At 46.0% G+C, this 7,375-nt stretch overlaps 1 pseudogene; it reads right to left on the reverse strand.

The window, feature by feature from the left end:
* Nucleotides 1-322: 322 nt before the first annotated feature.
* On the reverse strand, nucleotides 323-641 carry LOC144503161 (large ribosomal subunit protein eL37-like; annotated as a pseudogene).
* Between the last annotated feature and the right edge of the window lie 6,734 nt (nucleotides 642-7,375).

Genomic DNA, 7,375 nt, shown 5'->3' on the forward strand with positions numbered 1-7,375 from the left:
AAGACTTAAAGGGCATGATTCACCCATTTGTTCCTGCAAACAGGAAAACAGGAGTAACACCCTCACCAATCTTACCCCACTTCCCCACACCCCAGCCACCCACTTCCAGTCTCCCTTCGCTTCCCTTGTCTAATGGTGCAGTCCATTTCCCAACTGTATAGAAGTGGTGTGCACCTGGCAAGTTTCACTTTATCAGTAACTTTGAGGACCATAGATGTTGCGTTCTCCTTCTTTGGGACATTGCATTACCTCATTCATATTGAGTGCTGTTAGCAAATACTGCATCAAGGCCTTTTTTTTTAATGTTTCCAAACCATAGCTTTACTTGTTGTGTAGGTACACTGGTACTTTATGCAGTGCTGGAGGAAGCCATTGTGGAACGCCTGGGCTTCGGGGTGGTCCCTTCGCGGAATCCGTTCTTGAATCGACGGTACACCACCTTCAGGTGCCTCATGCGGCCTATACCAGTTGTGTTTCTCCTTTTGGCCTTAGCACTCCAGTTATGCTTCCTCTTTCTCTTGGCAGGGTAGGCACATTTACCGCAGGTTGATTTCTGCAGGTGAAATGCTTTAGCCCCACATCGCCGGCAAAGTGTGGGTCTTGTTCCGCCTCTTACCAAATGACGATGTTCCCTTCGTCATTCTCAGGCAAGGCCTTTTGGCTAAGATCAAGTGTAGCATCGACATGCTGTACTTGGTTGAAGTCATGAGGTTACATTGTGGCTTCATTTGAAGCAGTTTTTTTTAAAGCGGCATCTCGGCCTTTTGGCTAAGATGCAAATGAGATCAAGCCTTGGAGGAGGTGCAATGCCTGCTCCAATCAGCTTAGATCATGTAGATCAAGCCCAAGACAGGAAGTGTGATGCTTGTCTTGTCAGCTTTTATCTGGAATGTCTCACTTGCTGAGCCTTTGAATTGGACTTTGATTGGATTGAATTGGATATCTACACAAACAAAAAAAAATACTGCGTCAAGGTTGAACAAGGGCATTGCACCTAGCTCCATGAACCCCCTCTCCCCCCGGGGCCCAGTGCAGAAGGTTCATAATGGTCATTACCCCGGGTGGGACGGAAAGGGTGTCTGAGGAAGGGGGGGATCTGTTAGAAGGTAGGGTCAGTGATGGCAATAGTGGGGTCCTGGGGGAAGAACTCAAGGCACTGATAATAAGTGGGAACAGTCAGAGATGGAGGGGAGACTAGATGTGGTAAGGTAGCAGGCCCAGGTTGAGAGACTGATAGGTTAAGGTCTTATGGGGGTGGGTCATGTCGGGGGAAAAGACAGGCGGCTCAGTTAACTGGTGGAAGCAGAGGTAGAGTGGGCATGGGGATGGTCACAGGAGCTGGCTCTGAGGGGAGGATAAGCACATGGAGGTGGATTGTTAAAAGGGGAAGGTTCAAGGCTGACAGGGGAAAGGAATGATGATATTGGGTGGGTCTATGGTGATGGGGAGGGTGGGGGGGGGCGGGAGATGGTGGGTGATAAGGGGAGGGTGAAAGTTGGTGGAGCGAGTTTAAAAACTGACACACATTATCTTTCCAAACTGACCTTGACCTGGATGATCAGTCAGTGAGATACCTCGAGGTGAGAGGAGAGTCTTTTTGGGTGGGTGAAGTTCAGCATGTGGCTAACTCGAGGGACATTCTAATAACTGTGAGGCAACTGGATGTCAAAAATGCTTGATTGTGCTCTCCCCTCTATCGTTGCTGCAGGTCTGCTTTCGACTCATGAGTCTCAAAACAGCAAGATCCCAGCAAGGTGTGGCACTGCCATTCACTCTGAGACATTTGCCATTGGCTGCAGTCAGAGGCAGGGACAGAAGGAGGGAGGAAGGTGAATGCTTTGCAGGGCATGACTGATGGACAACAACCAACTTGCAACTCCAAATCTTCATTCTCCCAGGTTAATGGTCATGGCTGACGAGGGATCATGCAGTTAGCCTTTCTATACTTCCAAGGCAATGGTCTCTCTATAGAGTTCAATGGTAGGGGAGTGTCCATATGAGGCTTCTCACACATGGCTCTTGTTACACGAGTCAAAGAGCAATATCTCCAAATGTATTCATGTACGAACAAGAGGAATACCCATCGCTGGTCCTCCAGATGTCCTTTACCTAGAAGGGGTGGGGATGCCATGTCTAGACCAGGTGAAGGGTTTAGCACTTGTCTGCTAGCTTTGAGATAGAGGGAAACCCATAAAATACACTCACTAATGTATCACTTCAATTTGCTCACATATTCACTGATTCATCGATAATGCAGGCTGCAGGCAACCCTGCCTTGGTAATGGCTCTCATCCAGAAGAGAAGAAAGAAGGCCCTTATTGGTTTGCACAGGGCAGGGGACACAAAGGCCAGACAGCGAGAGGCAGCAGGGCCTCTATGAGATCAAGATGCTGTCAAACATGGACAACTACAATGACAAGCATTAGCCTCACTGTGTGTGTATCACAACTCAATAGAGATGAGCAAAAGGCAACTTGGAGACACCCACGAATGTCCCAGGGTGTGCTTGCTCATATATACCAGCTTACCCAGTGGCCACAAGGACTCTGGAGAAGTAATGCAGGGCTTCTAGCCTGCAATAGACGAATGGCTATCCGGGTGCTGTTTAAATATGGTGCCTGAAGCTTCAACTCCATGAGGTAACGACTGCCATGAGATTCGTCAAGCTCCTCACTGATGCATAGTTACTGAGCTGAAGAGTAGAAGATTCACCACCCTCCCACCCAGCGGGAATCAGGGTGGCTTTCCTACCCGCCACTGCACTTAGTCTCCAGAATAGAAAATTCCACCCATTGTCTATCCTACAACATGATAACAACTCATTCTCTTTACCCCAACGTCTACAGCGGGTGCCCACTGCAGCCACCAGATTTTGCTGGACAACAGGGGTGGACTTTCTCTGTATGACCTTCATCATTGGACACCACTCAGGAAAAGGAGTTACAGTAGGATCAGAGCAGCAGGTGGGAAAAGGGAAGGAAATCCAGGCCCAAGTATTGGCGCATTATATAACGATGGAAGACTTTGTAACGATCGCTGTTCTTATCCACACCACGCCTTCCACTGGTCGGTTGGATAGCTATCAGAGATTTGAATCCTGGCGAACTTTCCTCCAGAGGAATGGGTCGATCACTGGGCTCAGAATGTTCCCATTCATAACCCACCCCAGTTATAATCAATAAACAAAGGGTCCAATTTGATATCTTGCTCCTCTATATGACTGAGTACAATTAACAACCAAGCCACAGGAGCAGAAGGAGTGTCCATACCATGATTGTACTGTTAATACCTAAGCCCTATACAATCTAATCGATGCTCAAGTTTCTGTTAGTCTTTAGACTGGATTGAGTCAAACCTAAACAGTTCGCTTTTTCCAAATATTCTCACAGGTTTAGTGGATGCACTGAGACCTACTGCAGCTCCCTCTGGTGTATTAATGGCAAATTAGAGACTGGGCTCTGCATGCTTAACACCTGCTTCAATGAAGAAGTTAAACATTCAGATAACCCACGGAATCGTAGAATGATTACAGCACAGAAGGAGGCCACTCAGCCTGTCACGTCTGCGCTGGCTCTCCGAAGGAGCTATTCAGCTAGTGCCATTCTCCCGCCTTCTCTCTTGTGCCTTCTTCCTTTTCATATAACAATCCAATTCCCTCATGAATGCCTCAATTGAACCTGCCTCCAGCACGCAGACAGTGCATTTCAGGAAAACCTTCTCCTCGTCTTAGAATCATAGAAAAGAATCATAGAATCTCTACAGTGCAGAAGCAGGCCATTCGGCCCATCGAGTCTGCACCAACCACAATCCCACCCAGGCCCTATTCTCGTAACCCCACATATTGCTAATCCCCCTGACACTAGGGTCAATTGAGCATGGCCATGGCTATCCCGCACTTCTTTGGACTGTGGGAGGAAACCGGAGCACCCAGAGGAAACCCACGCAGACACGGGGAGAATGTGCAAACTCCACACAGACAGTGACTCGAATTGAACCCAGGTCCCTGGCGCTGTGAGGTAGCAGTGCTAACCACCGTGCCATCCCCAATTCATTGCTTCTTTTGCCAAGTATTTTAAATCTGTGCCCGATCCTTTCACAAGTGGGTACATCTTCTCCCTATCTACTCTTGATTTTGAATACCTCCATAAAATCTCTACTCAACCTCATCCTTTCCAATGAAAACAGTCCCAACTTATCCAATCTATTCATGTAACTGAAGTCTGTCATTCTTGAATCCATTCTCATGAATCTTCTCTGCACCCTCTCTAATGCCGCACATCCTTCCAAAAGTGTGATGCCCAGAACAGGACACAATATTCCAGTTGAGGTTTAAACAGCGTTTTGTACCAGTTTAACATAACTTTCTTGCATTTATACAATATGCTCCTATTAATTAAGGATTAGATGCAGTATGCTTTATTAACCACACTCTCAACCTGTTCTGCCACCTTAAATCATTTATGCACGCATACACCCAGGTCCCTCTGCTCCTGCACCCCCTTTAGAATTGTACCCTTTAAATAGAGGCGACAAATCTTTGACTGGATACAACATTGATTTTATTTAAGGACCCACATCCTTTTCCACTTTTGAAACAACATAATATCGTGAAATTCCTTCATCATCTTTTTACGGATTAACACTGTGGCGCCGTTACTTTCCTTACTGTTCTGGCTTTTTAAAAGAAGATGCATCCCAGGAGAGATTGCACAAATGGGTCAGATCACACTTGATTCAAATTAAACGAATGACGCCTCAGGAGACTGTGCTATGTTTCTGAGGCAGTTAGGTAGTTCTGCGCATTGATGCACTCAAATGCTCTGCCAGAATAATGGGACGGAGCGGAGTAGGAGCTTCCCCACTGTGAGAGAGGAATAAAATCAGAGGGTGTGTCAAGTGCAGCCAATCTTGTGCAACTCATAGTGCCATCTGGAGACCGGCAGAGGAATTGTGTGTGCTTTTTTTGGAATGGAAGTTTGAAATGGAGAGCAATAACGAAAGGGTGAGGACAATAAATGTTGATCAATAATTCAAAACGCAACAGAAATCCATGAGACTTTTTTCTGTTATCATTATCAGGACAAACATTAAAGGTGTACCCACTTGCCATTGTTCTGGTACAATGCAGGATGCATAATGCATCATTATATTGTGGCCTTTACAGATTAGTACATTATGTGGTAGGTGTAGATTAATACAGAGGTGATACATTATGGGAACAAGCAAATCAAATTTATCAATGCAGAGTAAGAGGAATGGGGTCGAGATGTGCCAACACACATATTCTTAAAAAGGGACTGACAGGTAAAGAAGGCAGCAAGGATTTTATGGTTTATATTGAGGTGGATTGTACACAAAAAGAGGGGTCATGATGACTGTGCAGAACAAATGTTAGGTCCTATTTGTGTGCATTCGTGAGGTCCTCTTTATCAATAGGAGAGGTTATAAGAGCCCTGGAGAAAAGACAGACCGGGATCTGAGTTGCAAGGTCAGACCAGAGAAACCAGGGCAACCAGGGTATTCTCTCTGAGCGGGGAGATTGAAAGTGGATTTATCGGAGATGATGATAATAAAAGGAATAAACTGGATAAATGCAGGTAAATTATTTTTATTGATAGGTAATTAAGGGACCAGGGTTTTGAGATAAGCTCCAGATGCAAAAGGGGAAATCCGAAGAAATTTCTGCATACCGCATAATCAGAGTGCTTTTACCACAAGTTGTGATCAATGTAAATTAATTACAATCTTCAGTAAGGTACCAGATCATTATTTCGAAAAGAAATTTAGAAGTATGACAAGAACAGGAAAATGGGCCCCTTTTCCAGACAGATTTTATCCCCTCATTTCCTTTCCCACAAACACCCCAAATTTCTTGTTCACTCCACAAATTAACCTTTTGTGATTTATTTTCAAATAATTATTTAGAACCCTGTATTTTAGGTTGGTGATTTATCCAATTTGATCACCCCAGGGTCAAGAGATGAAGGGGAAAATTTTGAAGTACAACAAAGTGGGTCTCTACTTTCCATTCCTAGGCATCAAAGGAATGGCAGCATTGAGAATTTACTCAAGACTTTCCCAACAAGTGCTCCCTCCGTTGGGATTGAAAGGGGAACCATCTGCTTTGGTTATGTCAGCGTCACAGACTAACATCTGCATTCCGCCAACATTTATGAATTTGGTTAACAAATGTTTTAAAGATTATTTATTAGTGTCACAAGTAACCTTACATTAACACTGCAATGAAGTTACTGTGAAAATCCCCTAGACACCACACTCTGGCGCCTGTTCGAGTAAGCTGAGGGAGAATTTAGCATGGCCAATGCACCTAACCAGCATGTCTTTTGGACTGGGGGAGAAAACCCGAGCACCTAGAGGAAACCCACGCAGACATGGGGAGAATGTGCAGACTCTGCACAGTGAGCCAAGCGGGGAATTGAATCCGTGTCCCTGGCATTATGAGACAGCAGTGCTAACCACTGTTCCACCATGCCGCCCCATATGACAATGACCAGATAATCTGTTTTTGTGTTGTAGATTGAGGGTTAAATGTTGGTCAGGACACTGGAGGTAACTATGCTACACTTCTTAGAAATACTACCACAGGATCTTTTACATCCACATAAGTAAGCTGATGGGATTTCAGTTTACTGTCTCAGCAGAAAAGACAGCAACACTGACAATGCAGTCCTCCTCAGTCCTGTACTGGAGTGGGCACAGTAAGAAGTCTCACAATACCAGGTTAAAGTCCAACAGGTTTATTTGGCATCACGAGCTTTCGGAGCGCTGCTCCTTCCTCAGGTGAGTCCTGAGTGTTGTGAGAACTCCTACTGTGCCCACCCCAGTCCAACGCTGGCATCTCCATATCCTGCACTGGACTGTCAGTGATCAAGCCCTGGATTCGGACTTGAACATAGGGTCTTGTGGTTCAGAGGTGAAGTGCAACCAACTGAGCCACAGCTGACACACTGATCCCATGCTGGCTGGTGGCGGGACCCTGGGCAGCATTTTACCAGTGGTGGCCTCTTAATTATTGTCCGATTGAGGATACAGCCAGCTTCCCAGAGCTGCTAACCCAATGATGGGGAAAGGGTGAGGAGAGAGGACCTCCATATTGAAACACACTCAAAGAGAAGGTAAGGTTTTTTTCAGGATTGTGCGGGGTCAGGCAGGCCTCAACAATTGAGTTGTGTACACCCTTACTGCCAGTGGAGGGAAAGGTACACTGGCTCTGGAAGCACTTTTGTGGGCCATGGAGTGGTCATGGAGGAGGGGCCCTGATCAAAACCCACTGGGAAGCCACCAGGGTTTATCCAGCAGTGGTGGTGTTGCCGGATGCTGGTGAAATGCCATTGGAGGCAGGAAGTTACCCTTA

This window comes from Mustelus asterias, chromosome 2 (genome assembly GCF_964213995.1).
Source record: "Mustelus asterias chromosome 2, sMusAst1.hap1.1, whole genome shotgun sequence".
Classification (NCBI taxonomy): domain Eukaryota; kingdom Metazoa; phylum Chordata; class Chondrichthyes; order Carcharhiniformes; family Triakidae; genus Mustelus; species Mustelus asterias.